This window comes from Equus caballus, chromosome 20 (assembly GCF_041296265.1).
Source record: "Equus caballus isolate H_3958 breed thoroughbred chromosome 20, TB-T2T, whole genome shotgun sequence".
Taxonomy (NCBI): Eukaryota; Metazoa; Chordata; class Mammalia; order Perissodactyla; family Equidae; genus Equus; species Equus caballus.
This window is the reverse complement of record NC_091703.1, coordinates 16,672,486-16,691,811: the sequence shown is the minus strand read 5'-3', so window position 1 is coordinate 16,691,811 and position 19,326 is coordinate 16,672,486. Positions and strand designations below refer to the sequence as shown.

Genomic DNA, 19,326 nt, shown 5'->3' with positions numbered 1-19,326 from the left:
GAGACCCCAAATGTTACCTGGGACCTCTACCAAAGTAAACCATTAGGTTCCAGTGATGGTATCCATCGACAACTTCTTTTTCAATTAGTTCTAGGGGAATTAATGCAGTTAATATGATGTGGTTCAGTTCCTGCTGTTTGTTTCTATCACGTAATGATTTAATGAGAGTTTCTACATTTTTTTTTCTCAGCAGGGACCTAAGCAAGGAATTCATATTAACATTCTGGTAAATTCGTTTCATCCCCAAGGACATCTTTTGCATCACGAACATGATGTAGAGTCCACTCTTGAATATATTTTGTATATACTCTTGCCTGCAGAGTCTGATCAAGAAAGTGCTCAATAAATATTTGTTGAATGATTGAATGTGCTGGAAATGGGGATGAGGAGGGGTTGAAAGCAACGGCCAACCCTGCAGCAAATTCTAAACAGGGGATCTTTCAGAACTGCCCCGGGTGGGCAAGAGTGCAGGGCCTTTATCACCTCCACCCCTCCCCCGACTCCTACAGTGTCCTCCCCCAACCCTGATTCAACCAGTCATTGGGTGAGGGCCGCTCTTGGATGAGTTGGGGGTGTAGCCTTGAGCAAGGTAGCTCTCTTTATTCAAGGCATTCCTCAAAGAGAGCCAACAGTTGAAGGCTGCCTACCAAGGGCCCTCCCAGCAGCTGGAGTAATCAGTCCTTCATTCCTGAAGGAGGATCTGGGAGGCACATTATAGCATCTACCACATGGTGATTGCTCAGTAAATGGTAGCCCTGCCCCATAAATAGTTGCCCAGCAGATGAGTAAACCAATGAACTGACTCCTCTGCCGCTTGGTAACTCACATGCCTGTGTATGCTTGGTCATTCTAAGGTTGTATCTCCTTGGCCCTGTGGACATTTGGGGAAGGAGAGGACACTCCTTCTCCATCTTCCATGCTCATCAGAGCCTCCATTCTGGGGTGACCCAGAGCAGGTGGTCAGGGCAATGCTGCTCTACAGCCACAGCTTGAAGGACTTGTGGGAACTCTATTTACTCTACTCACAGGATTCCAGCCATCAGGAGCAAAGAATGATGTTATTTTTAGAGGAGGTATTTGGTAAATGAGATCTTCCCAGCTTCCTTGATATTGGATCACAGCTGAATCTCAGACAGACCCTAAATATTGAATTCCCCTATTGTTACTGTTTTGTTTACTTTCTTTTTAGGGAATAAAATGATGAGTCTCACTAATGATCTCTAAAGTCTGTTCCAATTTTAACATTCTATGATTCTATGATCCAAAAATCAGGAGCTAACACTATTGGATGTTTGCCATGTGCCAGCTATAGTGCCAAACTCTGCATACATTAGCTCATTTACTCTCTAAAGTTTACTCATCGGGATAATAGATATAATAATAGGACCTCCCTTATAAGTGAGGATTAAACGAAATAACAGGTAAAACACTTAGAATACAGCTTGGCATGTAGGAAGTGCTCAGTAAAGTACAGCTATTATCATTTTAACTTCTCCTTATTTCTGACTACTCAGAACTCACTAGGGTCTACCCTTCCTTGAGAGTTCTAAGCTCCATAAATTTCCTGACTCCATCCCATCTTAACTGTCCCTTCTTTCCTCATGGCTCTCCTGGGTGATCAAAATAACCTGAGTTTCAGCTCTCAACCACTGTTAGTATGTGTCCGTGATCTGTATATTTATAGAAGCAGCTTCTGAAGGGGAGTATTTCCCACAGAGTATTCAGCGCTCTGAATTCAGTAGTTGGTTCATAAGCCAATTGTATTGTATATCCCCAAAAACCCATTTACAAGCCAACTCTTTAGTGTCTTTTGTTATAACCTGTGTTTGTCCACCCTGAACTAAATTGCCACATGATGTGATAATTAAAATTTCACATCTGCAGTCTTCTGCAATATACAGAAGCCAAACTTATTTGTGTATAATTAAACCAATCACAGGCATATTAGAAACACATGTTTACCAATTAGAATTCTAAAACAATGAGCCAAGTCTCTAACATTTGTCTTAGTCTTCTAGGGAGGGGAGATATTTCATGAACTCATGGACAATTTCCAAGTGGCCCAAATCAGCCCCCAGAAATTCTTCTCAGTCTCGCATCTCCTCTTTGTTTTAGGATAATCATTTATACCTTTATTTCTCAACTTTGCCTGCGCATTGAAATTGAGAACCACTGATCTATACCATTGTCAAATGAATACGGTTGTTTATTTGGCCATTGCTTCATTCTTTTACGTATGTATATATTTAGTGCACTTTGACCCATAAAGATTCACAAAATACCTAAAAATTTTCAACATCTATAGGCTCTATTGTTTACCAAGTCATGTAGAGGGAGCTATGCATTTCCAGAACATTCTGTGCTCTACTATGTTTTGGAGTGTTGCATAATTGTAAAACTTAGTAATGGGTAAAGAAATGTTCCACTAGTTCTTAACAGGGGTTATAGGAAAGAGAGAGGTTCAGAACCACAGAAATAAATAAAATTAAATAGTTCTTTACTGTGGGATTTCTCAGAAACTTTAATACACTAATGTGCATATAAATCTTCAAGAGCATTTCCCGAGCTCATTTGTCACAAAATCCTCCCATCCCCGCCTCCGCCATGCCAGTGCCTCATAACCTCTTCCAGAACATTCTGCTGAATACTTTGGGAAACACTGGTTCAAAGGGTTCGTGTTCTGGAAAGAGGAAAAAGATGAGGGTACTAAAGGAAGCCCAGGACACAGAGCCGGTGCCCACAAGGACCTGACTCTGTACCGGGAATAAGGGCCCTGACTTCTGGGAAGCAGACCTTGGAGGTCAATGGGTCCTTTTTTACTGTTGCCTGCTGAGGTTGGCAGCAAGGCAGCCAGTTGCTCAGTTCTACCTACAATTGGATGAGCAATGTCTTTGTCTCCCAACTCCCATGGGTCATAAAGAGGTTCCCACATGTAGGAACTTTAAGTTAGAGGCACAGGACATTTAGTGTCCCCACAAAGAGAGAGTGAGGATAGATGCCAGTGTTTGGTGCTCTCTCTTGGCCAGGGCAGAAAGGAAAGCAGAAGGAGGTAATGGATACAGTCTTGCACAGAGCTAACAGTTCTGCTCTTCTGAACACTACCAAATTCCAGCAGTGTGAGCTTGGGCCAAATTTCTCATCTCTAAACCAAGGATATATAATACCTAAACGTTCTTGTGGAGATTAAATATGACCACGTAAGTGAAGGGGCTGTACGAAACATAATGACCTATGCAAATGTTGGAAATTACTTTTATTATCATGGCCATTATCATCAATAGGATTCTCACACTAAGTCTATCTGAATAATAACCCAGGGGAAATTTGATTTGAAAATCCGTAACCGTGCAAAATTTTTTCACTAGTTTTTTATAAGTGCTGCTAAGCAGGAAAGAGAGAGAGAGCAAGATTGATTCAACAATGTGGGGGCTCCTAAAGTCGTTACATGTATTCTGTTGTACTTGTTCTCCTCTGAGACCTTGAAAATGAGCTGAAAGTTCACACCATTCCTCTGGTTAATAGTCCATTGTCTCCTACCATCATTTCAGAAGCACCTTATTGACAGATGGTTCCTTTGGGAGGGCACCTTAGTGATTAATTGAGTAGGAAACACCACTCATCTTTCTACAGGTCTGCACTTGTTTAGTGAAGTTCAATTGAAGCAGCACACAATGAGGTGACAGAATATGAATGGTAGTTTATTTCCCTCCAGGTTTTTCTCATCATTCCAATTCTCTTTTCACAGATATGACCGTGAACATGGCTGGGAGGTAGTTTCCACCCACCTTAACCAGACTTTTATCATCCTAGCTGCTCTGAAGCTAGAGCCTAGGTACACTTTAAGTCATGGTTCTTTCATGAATAATCCTTCTTGATCGACAGTTTCTCATCCCATTCCATTCGCCAATTTCCCGAGATGCGTACTTTTATTTATTCTCTAATTGGCACTGTAAACTCTCTGTTCTTTTCATTGTGCAATCTCATACTGGATGCGTTTGTTTTGTTTCCCACTAAGCCCTTCCCTCCCTGTCCCTCCACCCATCCTGTATGGAAATCTCCATTTCTTTTTCTGGTGCCACTTTCGGGCCACTTGATGCCTGGCCCCGGACCACCATCTGTCTTTGATGAGCTTCAGGCACAACTCCTTGGAGTTTTCCCTTCCCTTAGACTACCTCATGTGGTGTTTGGTCTAACACGCCCCAGCTTGCTTGGAGGGATAGAAATACACACGTGCTTTGAATGGCTTTACTCCTAATACACGAGAGAATTACATCTTCTGCTTGATAAATACAACCGTGCTGAGTACCCTTGACTTCCAAGCTCATAACAATAACTAAGATAGCAATAAGCTTCCACGGAAGTATGTATGTTTGAGTTTCACAGGTGCCATCTCACTAAGCCTCAGTAAGTGAGAAGTGGGTGATTGAGCAGTCTTCTCCTTCAAAGTCAACAGGAAGCAGGCAAGGGGCAAGCTTCATCTTCAGTGAAGTGCCAGGAGCTATGGAGAGGCCTTGAGGTAAAGAGAAACTAGTTAATTTGAGGACTGAAGGTAACGTCTTCAAGCTTTACAAAATGTAAGAGAATCTATTATAAAATATAAACAGCAATATTATAGCTTGGGAGATTCTATAAATTAGGCATGAATGTGCACACAGAGCCAAGTGCATCCTACCTTGGGAACCCTCTCTCCCCACCCACCACCCCGATATCGCCATTGATTCTCTTCTTCCTTTCATTGAGGTCTCTACTCAAATATCACCTTACTGGGGAGACCTCATCAGAACTCCTCTTTTAAAGAAACGTCCAGGCTTGCCCTTTCTCATCCCCTTATCTTGCTTTACTTTTTCTTTTAGCACTTACACTACATACCTTTGCTGATGTCCCCTAATTAGAATGTAAGCTTCATGAGAGCAGGGATTTTTGTCCATTTTGTTAACATAAGACAGTGCCTGGCATACAGTAGGCATTCAAACATCTGTTGGATGAACAAATCAATGAGTGACTGCATAAAACCAAGAATTGCTAAAAACAAAGTGATTTTCTCTCCTTTTTCTACCTCTTTCAGTAAATATTCAATACCATGTAAAAAGTAGTAAAGATTGTAATTCAAAAAGAATAAAATAATTTTTAAAATGATAGACCAGGGCAAGTTTAAAGAAGAAGATAAGAAAAGTACTTTAAAATGGCTTCGTGTGGGGCCAGACTTGTGGCATAGCAATTAAGTTCAACACACTCCACTTCAGCAGCCCAGGTTTGCAGGTTCAGATTCTGGGCACAGACCTATACCACTCATCAGCCATGCTGTGGCAGCAACCCACATATAAAGTGGAGGAAGATTGGCACAGAGGTTAGCACAGGGCTAATCTTCCTCAGCAAAAAAAAAAAAAGGCTTTGTGCTAGTTCTTTAGCTATGCTGTTGTCTGAGATGCAGTGGGATATGGAGGAAAGAAGTTGGGTTGGAGTTTGAGAAGACAAAGACTTGGATCTCAATTCTGACTCTGTCGTGTCCATGCTCAGTAGCTTTGATTCAATCCCTTATCTGTTGAAGCTCCATGTCTTCATCTGCAAATGGAAATAACCATTCCTACCTTTGCAGGATTATGGTGAAGATCAGCAATGAAATCTACAGTGTGCCTGGCACGTGGCCGGCCCTCATTAAATTAGAGTTACTATTATCATCTTGATCTAAATTTCGTAAGTGATATGTTTCCTTATTTAATTCAAGTAAGTGGTAGCATTGAATTTGTGAAATCAGCATCAAGAATGATATTTCTAGCTTTGGACGGTAACTGAATCTGCTCATTGCCGTAGAAGAGTAAGCTCATTCGCTTTGTAACGACAACATGAAGGTAGATTACTGGTAAATCAGGAACTGTTCAACCTTGTTGGTACATGATTTAAACATTTAAGTGAATAATAGTAACAAAAAAAAGAAAGAAAGAAACATGTCCCAGCAATCTGGCCTCACAAAAGGAGCCAGAGAAGCAGGCCTAAGCCGCTAGAACTGATCCCTGAGCTTAGAACAAGGACCCAAAGTACAGAGTGAGCGGATGGTAGGTTCTGAACAACTGAACCACTCTCGGGGAACCTGTTTTTTTTTGTTGTTTTTTGTTTTTAAGTATTTCCCTTTCTGGATATTGTTAAATTCAATTTTAAAATATTGTCAAGTGACTGCAACTGGTCAGGCCCTCTGCTTGACCCTGGGATATTGGCATGCACAAGTCAGACCCAGACTTGCATCCCCAGGGCTGAAACTACAGTGGGAAATAGAGACAAGTATGGAGGCCATTACTGGCCAGTGTGGTAAGAGCAGTGATGGACAGGAAAGCAGCACACATTAGAGTTTTGGCAGCCGTCTGGTTCTTAAGGTGGGTTGGTAGGTACATAGGTGTTTGTTTTTGTTTATGCTCCATCACTTACATATGTGTTACATATATTATTTTGTATGTACCAAATGTTATATAATTTAAAATTTGAAGTACAGGGGGCTGTGGAGGCAGCCAGAGGGCTCCCCTTTATAAACTAGTGGGTGCCACATCTAAGCTGAAAGCAGAATGATGAGTAGGAGTGAGCCAGAGCGGGGAAAACAGGAAGTGAGACCATCCTTAAGCGACAGGAACACAGAGGAGAGGCCTGGAGGGAAGTGCGGGAGAGCAGCCCATCTCTGAGGAAGGCATTATAGTCTAACATGGCTGAAATGTGGCGTGCAAGGCGGGAAGAGATGAGGAATGATGGTGGAGACCGAAGCAGGGACCCAGACACTGAGGACCTCGTGAGCCAGTCAAGGAAACAGAACTTTCTCCCAAGGATAAGGAGGAGCCATGGAAGAGTTTTGCATAGCTGAGGCTCAGATTCACATGTAAGAAAGATCACTCTAGCTGCGGGGTAAATAGTGAATTGAAGAGAGCAAGGCTGGAAGCAAGAAAATCCCTTGAGATATGTTTGTTTACTTATACATTTTGCAACGATCAAAAAGTTTGAAAACGTACAGCACTGGTAAGAGTGCAGAGAGGCAGGGAATATAAATTGACATGCTTTCTTCAGAGGGCAATTTGTCAATATCTACCAAAATAAAAAATTCATATACCTTTGATCTAACAGTTCTACTGCTGGGAATATATATATCTGGCAAAGAAACCTGCACACCTGAGGAGAGATGTATGTATGAGATATTCCCTGCGGTACCCATAGTCTAAAGATTTGTAAAATGAGTTACATCATTCCACGTAGGCATGAAAAGAGCTCTGAGATATATTGTTAAGTGAATAAAACAAGATCCCAAATATAGGGTATGGTGTTCTCCCATGTATGTAAAAACAGCACATATATGTTCACTGATACATATATATTTTTGTCCATGCATAGAAATATATTTGGAAGGATATATTGGATGTCTCTGATGAGAAAGCCTGAAGATCTGGAAGAGGAGATAGCTTAGCTTTCATTGAATATATTTTATTTTATTTTATTACGGTAAAAACAATAGGAAATCTACCTTCTAACTAATTTTTAAGTGTACAATACAGCGTCGTCGTCTGTCTGTATAACGCTGTACAGCAGACCTCTAGAACTTGCTCATCTTACTTAACTGCAACTTTATGCCCACTGACTAATGTTCTTACAACATAATACACATGACAAAAAGCTGACATCATATAAAAGTATATGGGAATATATGTATGTAGTACGTTTTAGTTAATCATTTTGGGGATTTTGTGTATGTGCGTTTGGATCAGATTTTCCAGTACCTGGCAAAAGAGAGCTTAATCTACCATTCTTCAGCTGAGGCCTAATCAAGCCTTTCTACTCCCAGAGGCCCAGTAAGAAGGAATTTCCAAATGGCCTGCGTGCTTCACTGTTGACTATGGTGAGAAGAAGAGAGAGCAAAGATGGCCTCTGGCCCCCGGAAGGCCCTTCTGGAGGCCTAATCCATAGGAAGTGCCTGGTCTGCTTTGGAAACTCAGAACAATAAGGAATCTAATTATAAACCTTGTACTGTTCATCGTTCCATTCCAAATAATCTTGGGTCAGGCTTTCACACCCTGTCCGATTGTCTCCTGTTTGTCTGAACCTTGCTCCAGGCAGCCGTGGAAACCCTCTGCAGTGGATGGGCCGTGGGCGGCAGGAAATCACTCCTTGGGAAGGCGGCCTGGGGAGGGCTTCCTGCGAGCCCTCTGGGTCCGCCCCTCTCTCAGCCTTAGCAGAGACAGCGCGTCTTCACAGTGGTTGATGATGCTCAGATGGTGGAAACCAGGCCTGAAAGAGATGATTTTTCCCAACACACACACACAGACACACACACACCACACACACACAAAGCACGCCTCAGAGAATCTTGTCACTAGACTCAGAGACAGGGGCATTATCCCCAGGGATTCCCAAAAGCTTTCCTCAGCAGGTGAACTTAGACTCACACAGGGGAAGTAATTTTCCTGAAGGTTAGGCAGGGGTTGGAATCCAGTCCATCCACTTACATCCCTGTTCGCATCCTTCAGCCTATTTCTAAAGAGCTCTTCATTTATAATTTGATGTTTACTTCAAAATGCTCCAGGGAACTTCTGCTCCATCTTCCAGCCTCCAAGACCCTGAATAATTGATTTTAAAAGTAGCTCACAGCGTATTCGCTCTATGAGTAGTGGTAGGGGGAAAAGAGAGTGTCATTTTAAAGGGAAATTTAAGTGGGCAGAAAGACAAGGGAACAATCTTTTTTATGTTCTGAAAACCTCAAGCAAATGTATATGTATATGTAATAGCTAATTATAAGGAGCAAATTTGGCTCAGCATCAAATGAGATCCAGCTCAGTATCAGAGGAGACAAGCAGCAAGATTGAAGATGTCAGCCTAGGTTGCTCCCTGATCATTCCTTTCATTCATAGAAGTGTTTCTTAATTTTGAGAAATAAATAGCCCCTTTTTAAAGAAATACAAAAAGTATCTTGCAAAGTCCAGTTGGGGGAAAATTGATTTAAAACAATGTCTTCTCACGCAGACACACACACAAAAGGTAACTATGTGAGGCGATGGGTATGCTAATTAGCTTGACTGTGGTAATCATTTCACAACACATACATACATCAGAACTTCACATTGTGCACATTAAATATACGTAACTTTTAGTTGTTCATTATACTTCAATAAAGCTGGAAAAATATTAAAGAAAAGATAGTGTCTTCTATAAAAATTGCATTCACTTGTAATAACCATGGCAAAACAGAAGTTTTGATTTTATAACTAAAAAGTTAATAAAATGTTTTGGAATGTCTTGTCAGTGAAAACACAAGATTAAAAATTCTCAGAGAAACCACAGACTTCCTTTTGAGACACGTCCCTGTAGACTATTCTTCCTGAGAACCCTGTGGTATGTGTTATATATGACCTGGGAACTGTGCCATCAACCGGTAGGCCACCCCTTCACAGTTTTCTATGCATTGTGCCTAAGTAGTCACTTCATTGTTACTTAATCATCCCAAAGAGGGGAAGGCCATGAGGAAGTGGGACATGGGAGTGGGACATAAGACTGATAACTTTTGATAGCCAGAGGGCAGAGAGGGCAAGAATTGCCACTTGGTGTGCTGCCAGAGTGGGCCATGGTAAGGAAGGGACCCCGGCTGAGAGGCGGGCGTTTGCATGTGGTGGGAAGGGAGGAGCAGCATGAGTACCGTGCTAGGGCTGCCGTAACAAGGTACCAAAAACCGGGCGCCTTAAAACAACAGAAATGTATTGTCTCATAGTTCTGGAGAAGTCTAAAATCAAGGTGTTGGCAGGACCATGCTCTCTTTGAGGTCTGTAGGGGAGATCCCTCTTTGTCTCTCCTGGTTTCTAGGGTTTGCTGGCAATCCGTGGCTTGGGGCTGCATCGCTCCAGTTGCATAGCCATCTTCTCTGTATGTGTTTTCACTGTCCTTCCTCTGTGTGTGTCTGTCTCTGTGTCCATCCTAATGACCTCATTTTAACTTGATTACCTCCATAAGACCCTGTCTCCAAATAAGGTCATATTCTGAGGTACTGGGGGCTAGGGCCTCAACATATCTGTTTTTGGAGGACACAATTCAACTTATAACAAGTGGGGATTGAGAGAACTCTGAAGAGAAGTTCTGAGTGAAGAGAAGGGATGGCCCACCACAGAAGAGGGAATGGAGAGGTGGGCAAATCTAGCTTGAATCCGCTTTATAGCGGTACACTGTGTTGCCTGGATCTGTTCTATGAGGATAGAAAATGAAAGCATTACTTTCTATATGACACAAAACACCACAGAGCCCCATCATTTGCCTCTAGACTGTTGTGCAGATGTGGCTCCAGCACATGGGGCAGACAAGTTAAAGCACCAAGCAAGACAGATTTTTTAGGGCATTAAGAGAACTCTCTGGGGCCAGCCCCAGTCGCCTAGTGGTTAAGTATGGTGTGCTCCACTTTGGGAGCCTGAGGTTCAGTTCCCTAGGTGCAGAACTACACCGCTTGTCTTTGAGTAGCCATGCTATCATGGCAGTTCACATGCAAAAAGAAGAAGATTGGCAACAGATGTTAGCTCAGGACAAATCTTCCTCAGCAAAAAAAAAAAAAACAAAAAAGAGAGAGAGAGAACTCTCTGAAAAGAGCTACTCTTCATGTGATAAACTCAGAGAGATGAAACACATCCTCTCAAGAGAGATGGCTCGGCAGAGGTTGGCCATCAGCCAGAAAAATCACATCTGTTGGTGCTCAGTAGGATGCCCCGAGTGGGTGATAGTTAAAGTAAAATGTAGCAGCTCTAATGAAGTTTCCACAGTGGTTATTCGATAAATTGATGATTTATTGAGGTGAGGAGAAATACCAGGGCGGAGGAAGGGTGAGATTGAGAAAAAGAGCAAAGCTCGCCAGTCAGAGCACTTGTGATTGAAGTCAGAAAACCATTTTAAGCTGGACTCCAGTTTTAGGACATGGGAAGACCTAGTCTTCCAATCCCATAATTTGGAAGGTGATTACAGACATTCACTGCACACGTAGCTTAAAAGCACAGCCTCTGCTTTCAAGAGAAATGTGACGTTTCGGAGGAAGTTCGAAGAGCTGCTAGAAATGAGTCTAAAACTGACAAGTAACTTTTAGGAGACATTCATTTTTCATTGAGAGTCTAGCTAAGTAGGTAGTTGTGACAGGATGTTAAAAACCATCATTTAACCATGTGTCGCTTCCCTTGTAAATGGGTTGTCCCATTCAGGATGGAAAATGTGCTTGGGCTGAATCATACAAACACCACACCCAAGATTCTATTGTTAAAGGGCTGATGGTTTCTGGCTCACTCAGAAAAGTGGCAGCAAAACCAGCTGACTCTTCAGAGTTCAAAAGAGCCATCCTACAATCTACAGATTACAAGATATTGGATAAAAAAGCCTAGTCCTAATGTTCAGTTGCTTTAAATCCTTCTGGGGAGTAGGTTGGGCACTACTAGTAAAGAAAGAAAGAAAGAACACATAACTCTTCACCTAAGCACCAATTCCAATGATCATCGTGCTGAAAGAGCATCCACTGAGTTTAAACTCTGTTCAAGGAACAGTGCTAAGTACCGGAGGTCCAGGAGGTGTAACACAAGCCCTACTCTCATGGGAACTGCAATTTATTTGTTCGTTCGTCCCTTCACCCAACCAATAAAGCAGCAAATGTTTGTTGAAGGTCTAGCATATCTCAGACATGGTCCCACTGACCAGGGAGATGGGGGCCATAAGGATAAATCCCTCGCCCATCAAGGCAGTTCAGAGGCTACTGGGAAGAGGAATGGGTAAAATTATGTTGCATCATATAGATGCACCAGGGCCACGGGGCATCACAGAGGACGGCGGCAGCGCTTATAGGAAACCAACCTCAGAACAAGTAGAGTGCTCTAAGAGACAGAAGAGGTAGCGATGGAGCATTATCTGGAATAGAATGTATTGGTTTTCAAGTGTATTGGAGAAGAAAATAAAAATTAAAAAGAACTTCATAACTATGTTTTTATGTAAATATTCCATTTCTCTTGTTTCTGCCCCACAATCACCTCTGTATTAAATATAGCTCTCATAACAAAACCTGGAGCACGTCAGTGATTTGGGGTAAGGTGAGGAGTGGAAGCTTGGATGTGGGAATGGAAAAAGGACGGATTCAGTTGAAAATGACCATGAAAAGAGGCTCTCAGAGATGATTCTTCCTAAGTCCGTCTGGGAGCCTCTAGAATCCTTTTCTCTCCACTCCTTTACTGGTGACTGACCCTCTTTCCAGCTGTCTCCTTGTCTATCCTCCTTCCTGGACAATGATCAACACGACCTGGCTTTATTGGCATTCCCAGTGAATTCTTCATCTGAAAACTACTGATGAACAACCAACCCCTTCTCCAGTGATAAACAACAGCTCTCTTTTGGTTGTAGACAACCAAGATCGTCTGCACTTAAACTCTTTGTTTTAATGGATTCTCAGTCTTCTCCACTTCCTCTGACGAGAGACAGATGAGAGCCCTTTGAAATAAATGTATCTATACATGCTAAGGTTGTTAAAATTGGATGGTAATGCATGAGAGGAAATGATGGAAGCAAATATCTTCAATGGCACTGCAACAGCAAGTTTAAAGTACTCATAGATGGACAGAACAGAGGAGAAAGCCAGGTGAAACTTCTCTGACATATTGGAAAGACTATGTCATATAGAATACAAAGAGTACTATCGATAATGAGTATTTGTCTATCTTATGTGGGAAGAAATCAGAGGAACTGTCCCCAAAACTTACATGAAAGCTCAATATGCCAGGAGGTATAGAGAAGCACAATCTTGCTGATTAGCGGGCTGGCCTAGGGTCCCACTTTTGGAAGAATGATGCACGACCAGGTTTTAATTGTTCTTATGCCTATTTTAATTGTTCTTGTTTCACTGGGTGACTCTAGAGATGCTGTCTCTTTGTCCTTGTCTATGATTTCTCCCATCTTCTCTAGCTCTTAGAATTCTACGCACCCTGCAAAGCTTAGCTCACTTCTACCCCGTGCTGTGAAAACTTCACTAACTACACCACCCCATGTACCAGCTCCCTCCTCCCATCTACCGCTGCGATTATCTCCTATCCACACTGTGGGCACGTTCCACATACTCTCTGACATCTGTATACATCCTGTCTCCCCGATTTGATGGCGACTACCTCAAGAGGAAGGACCTACCTTAGTAACATACTTGTACATGGATCCTTAAACATTTATTTATTTAACCTGCTGCATAAAAGACAGTAAAAATGTAAAGATGAACAGCGTATATGCACTGCTTTAAGGAACTAACAGCTTGACAGGGCCATAAACAAATAATTTTTGGTGAGTTAGTCAGTTGGAGATGGAGTAGGAGGGATCATGCAAGCATTTGGCCAGGGAGAAAAGATGAGAGGAAGGGAAAAAAGGTTGGCAATTATTAGTCAGGGTAGGCTTAATTGCTAAAACAAACACTATGACTAAACAATAAAATTTCTGTCCAGTCACATTCCAAGGCGATCACTGGAGAGCTTGCTCCGTGCAGTCATTCAGGGACCCAGACTCCTGCTAACCTGTGACTCAGTTCTGTCCATTCATGAGATGCATAAGGAAGGACTGAGAGAGCGTAGAAGATACACCTGGGCCTGCAAGTGACACACTTCTCCTCTGTGGGAGGGGTCACATTGGCAGGAATCAGTAAGATGGCCTCACATAGATGCTACAGGATGGAAATTGGTCTACTTGTGTGCCCCAAAGAGCAGAACTCAGATATTGATAGTCTCTGCCGTAGAAGGTAAGGTTGGACACAAATAAAAAGAAGGAAAGGACTTTGATAGAAACACAGCCTCAAACCTGGCTTCCTCTCCCTTCCTTCAATGAGATGGACACCAACATAATAGATGCCTATTTCTAGAAAGATCATCATGAAGTGTATGGGATGGTGGGGTGGCAGAGTGAAATGCTCCCTTTTTCTTCAGAATAATCTTTGCTCTGTGACTAATTCGACATAAGGCGAAATGAAACAATCAATGAGGAAAGCATTCCAGCTATGCAAGTATATATATCTCCTCTGAACTACTATGTGAAAAATAACTAGGTACTTTTCCTTTTGTGTCCTCAAAGGACCTCCCTAGTCAGTATGAAGACAGCTTGTGCAGGTCCTGAGGAAAATAACTGTTTAACTCTCTCCTTCAGGGTTTCTGACTATTCTGCGAATATTCTGATAATGAGCTGACAAGCTATCAGGCCAGGAGCATTGGAGGCCACGTGGGGCGCAGACACAGGAATACTCTGCTCAGCTGAGAATAACAGTCACCAAGAGGCCAGGCACATGCAATTTTAAAGAGCATTAGAGGGACCCGCCCACTTGAAAGGGGCCGGAAAGGGGGTGAAATTGGGAGGAGGCAGAATATTATTTGACCCTACGGAGGTAATAATTGGAGGGAACAGCTTAGTACTCTTGGCTGTCTCATTTAACCCTTTCTAAGCCTTTATTTATCAAAGGTTCTCATAAGTCTCAGAAGCTTGGTCAACCTAAAAGAAGCCGGGAAAGTATAGAAATTCTCAGATGCTTCCCTCCTCGCTCTGCGTACGCTTTGCCATCTCCCAAACTTTCTCCTCTGCCTCCCAGATGCCCTGTGTCCTCCTGCTGCCTACTGACCCCTCAAGAAGAGTCACCCCATTTCCTCCTGTGCTGACTCAGTGAACTGGAATTTTGCTAACTCAGTCTAAACTGTGAATGATTGAGAGTTGTATTAACTGTCCTGTCGCTATGTTAACCTTCCCAGTATATTTGCATTTAAAAGAGGAGTCTATAAAGACAAATGAATGACCTCTTAGAAATAGGCGTTGAGGGTTGGAGGTGGGAAGACATTCTTGATCTGCCTATGATGCCAGGGGGTGGCCCTACATCAGCTGTGTAACATCCCCCTGAAATAACTGATCTGGTAACTATTTGATCTAGTTAAAGGTCTAGAATTTTCTTGAAATCATAAATCTTGGTTTAAAGCAATCATGGGATTATGAGTTGAATTTTTTAAGTGCAGACTGTCACATTTTAATTTCCTCACAATTTGAGCCTAGAATAACAGAGCTATAGCATTTGTTTTTTCTTCCTTTGACATAGTTTTGAACTATGACCCATGAAGTGAACAGTTTCTTTCCAAAGCACCACATGACTCAAGGGGTGAGAGCAGGCCAAATATGTAGTGCTAGTGGGTATATTTTGGGAAAAATTATATATAAAGTGAAAACCTCTTTGATGGCCTGTATTTGTAGTTGTTTCTCACTGTGTTGATTAGGACATCATTGCTGTTATCTATTGCTGTGTTTCAAGCGTGCGGTTTAAAACAACAATTTCATTTTGCTCACAATTTTTTTGAGTCAGGAATTTGGGAAGGCCTTGCTAGGGCAGAGCATCTCTGCCCCATGTGCGGCTGCTGGGGTGGCTCGACTGTGGCCAGAGGTTCCATTGTGGGGTGACCTATTCACATGACCGCGAAGTCGTTGCTGGCTGTAGGCTGGGACCTCAGCTGCAGCTCTCAGCCCAAGGCCTCGGCTCCTCTCCATGGTAGCCTCTCCTCAGAGCTTAGGCCTCCTCACAGCATGGTAGCTGGGTTCCAAGTGTGAGTGTTCCCAAAGGCCAAGATGGGAGCCAAAAGTCTCCTGCCCACCCAGACATGGAAACCATGTAGCATCACTTCCATGGCACTGGGCTGATCAAGCAAGTCACTGAGTTCAGCCCAAATTCAAGAGGAGGGAAATAAGACCCCACTGCTGAATGAAGGAATAGCAAAGAATGTGTGGCCATCTTCAATCTACCACAGACATTCTCAGGCAGGAACTACCATAAAAGGTCAGAAAATATTGTTGGCCATGTTATTAAAACCACCAGAGGAAATCTTCCAATGGTACATTTCGTCCTTCTCCCTGAATGCAACCTTTTATCCACTGGCCACTGTACCACTGAAAAATGGCCTCCCATGTTAAAGACTGCTTAGTCTCCTCATTCAGAGGCTCCCTGGTGCTCTTCTAGGCTATGGGCACACGGACTGGAGTGGACTGTGTATTTACTTCCCCTACAAGCCATCTCAGAAGTGACAGATGAGTTTTAGTGTTTTTAACTCCTACGAGCAGTCTGGTTTTGAAAGAAAAGAACAGGAAAAATTCTCTAAACATATTTACTTATTTAACAAATACTTATTAAATGCCCACTATGTCCAGAGCACCGTACTGTGTTCTGGAACATGGAGGGAGCAGAGGGAGAGGAGGAAGCCATATTTGCTGTTCTCCAAGTTGCAGTCTAATAGAGGAGACAGATGTGGTCGTGAATAACAGAAAGCAGCAGGAGAAAGAAAGCCTTGAAAATGCCAAATGTGGGTTGAGGACGGAAATGGTCAACTTTGTGTTTTTGAATCTTAATACCAGTACGTGCGTGTAGAAGGAGCAGCATTCCAGGGCACTAAAGGTGGTCCCCATCAGCAGAAAGGAGAAGACCCGGATTCAAGTGTCACACCAAGAAAGCAGAAGTATGGTGCAGTGGTTAAAGCCCAGGCCCTAGACCCAGCCTGCTTGAGTTTGAACTCTGGCTCTTTAAGCTGTGTGACTTTGGGCGAGTAACTTAATCTCTCTGTGCCTCAGCATCCCTACTTGTAAGACAGGGACGATGATTGTATCTAATGCATAGAATGTTTAAGAGTTAAATGAGTTAAGACTTATAAAGTCTTTAGAATGATGCCTGGCACACAATAAGTAATATATAGGTCTTTGTTAAAAAAATATACTAAGCCCTCCATAAATAGTCTGTATCATCTTATTGCGAGTTGGGTCTGGAATTGGAGGACATTACTTGACATGTTATTGAGACCCAATATTTTCACTCATCAACAATTGCAGGAAGCTCATTCTTAACGTAAAGGAAAGCTGTAATTTGGAAGAGAGAACAACTAAATACACCTTTAAGTGCAAATATAAGAACACAATATTATGTTGTAGACACCCACTTAATTGTGTTGAATGAAGGATTATGCTGTTCTCTTTCTCTGGGGAAGGGCTTTAATGTCTGGGTAGAACTTGAACATTTATGATTAAACACCACTTAACCAATATGAGTGGAGCATCCAACACCGTTCTAGGCATATAACATGAGTCATACGGCTGACATGTACCTCATGATGCAGCTGTGAGCAAAAGAGACAAGGTCCCTGCTTGTAAACTCCCAGCGTTTTCCATCCTGGTGGTGAGATAAAGAAGCAGGGTGTGCCAGGTCGGGGCACAGCATGAACAAAGCACAAACAGAGAAACGAGCAAGATACGAGTATTCGGGGAACAGGAGGAGACAAAACAGACCAGAGCAGGTGGCCTGTACAGTGCAGTTCGGGAGATACGAGCAGAAAGCCCATCTTCATTCCCAGAGAAGAGGTTAAACGAAATGGCCCGTGCCAGAGTTTAAACCCCTAGAGCTCCTTACACATGGGTTGCATCTAATGCCTGGGTAATTGACATTGCAGGCCCCACTTAAGACGAAACAAGTCAGCTCAGGCATAGACTGCAGCGAGAGTGTAGGTTTCACATAACTTTCTGATTTCAAGGGCTGTCAAACATTAAAACAAGGCCAGAGAATGTAGTAAACTTTTCTTCCCCAGAAGATTTTAGGAATAAAATAGAGCATCAAATTTCGGAAATGCGTTAGGAAAAAAATGCTGTTCGAGAAAAAATAATCCTTGAAGAACTTCAGTCCTTTCCAGGACTCTCACTTTAGATGACTGTGGAAGGCTATATGTTTACTAGACACTTTCCTGGGGTTGGGGGATTTGTAATTCTAAATATAATAGCCATAGTCTTTTTTTTCATGAGCTCGAGTCACACTGGATCCCTGATAGGCTGCACAAGTCAGGCAGCACTGGTTACAAAACCAAACCGTTCCAACTCTCAGCTTCTGGGATCAACAAGGAAAATGGCCTAAAGAAGAGACTTCCCAAATCACTCACTAAAAACACAAGTTAAAAAATCAACCGATGCTTCCAAATTGGAAAATTGGATAAATTGTCACAGTTAACCCAAATGCAAGTACATCGGATTAAAATGGGAACTGGAAAGTCTTTAGAAAACAGAGCAGAAAGCAGAAGGGGCCAGAAAATAACAGGAAGGGAGAGTAATCCCAGCTTCCCACCGTCAAGGTCTTCACAAGGTCAAGGTCTTCAGAGTACCCCACTTTCACACGGGGATTCTCTTCTCCACTGAACCCTCTTCTACAGATTCTAATGAGTCTTTGGAAGCTCTTCCAAAGCTGGTTGGTGAAAACAATGCTTTTTTAAAGTTTTCCATAGAAAGCTGATTTGGGGCTTCATGTCTAGCCCCATAATTCTCTTACCTTATGAACCAGAGTGGGAGTAATAAAAAAAATTTGCCTTGGAGATTTCTAAATCCAACATACGCCCAAGTCCAGGGTGGAATTCAATACTGCACGTGAAAGTTAGACATGCAGAATTTCACCATGTGAGCGAAACAGGTTGGTTTCTTCATTTCCTTTTCTGAATCCAAAAAAAATTAACTGACTCCTTCTTTGACCTTCTGCAACTTAACAGCAGCTTCTGTCTTCTTTGGGGTACTTTATTCTAAGGACCAAGTCAAGCATTTAGATCCTATTCTGACATCCCAAATGGCAGGATTCTGCTTGGAATTTTATGTTTAGCTGCTGGGAAAATGTTATCCAGCCACCTTTGAAGCTTTTCTGTCTGTCAACTCAATCCATTTTAATTTGAATTTATTTACTGTACACATGCTCTATATTTGGAGCTTTGAAGAATATCTTCTATTCCAGCCTCCAAGGAGCTTGCGGACCCAGGTGAGCAGCTAAGAGATGTGCACATGAAAAGTAACATAGCAACTGAAGGCAGCACGTGATTCAGAGTCATCAGGGCAATCTAGATAAGTAGAGAGGCATTCTGTGAAGCAAGAGGTCATGCTTGGCCCTTGTGACCCTAGCAAGTGAAACTAGAATTGAGTCACGAAGTATGAGTAGGATTTGGCCAGATAGAGGGAGCAGGAGAAAGCTCGCCTGGCAGGAACCGAGGATCAGAGAAAACAACAGCAGGCAGAAGGTGACTGGTCAACCTAGTCAGTTATTCTTTTTGAAAATTGCCGTGGTCACCTTAAATGGCAATTTGGATTTTTAAAATCCTTAATATTCAATTCATCTGTACTGGGTTCGTACACTGGGTTCATTCTGTTTGAACTTCATGCCATTTTTGTACCCTCCTTTTCCTAAAAGCCCAGCATGTTGGACCGCGGTCATTTGAAAGCACCTTAAACATCAGAAGCCAGAATTCTTGGCATTAAGTCAACAATAGGTTTTTGTTTCGTGGACTGACACAT

The 19,326-nt window shown here is 42.5% G+C and overlaps 1 long non-coding RNA gene across 1 annotated transcript in view; it reads right to left on the bottom strand.

Annotated features, from left to right (window-relative positions):
* Positions 1-3,679: 3,679 nt before the first annotated feature.
* LOC138919592 (uncharacterized) overlaps positions 3,680-19,326 on the bottom strand; it is a 170,375-nt gene continuing 154,728 nt past the window's right edge. Inside the window, exons 4-5 of the long non-coding RNA XR_011429890.1 lie at positions 4,870-4,975; positions 3,680-4,510 (exon numbers count right to left, since the gene is read on the bottom strand). This is a non-coding gene — a long non-coding RNA (uncharacterized lncRNA). The remainder of the gene's footprint in view (positions 4,511-4,869; positions 4,976-19,326) is intronic.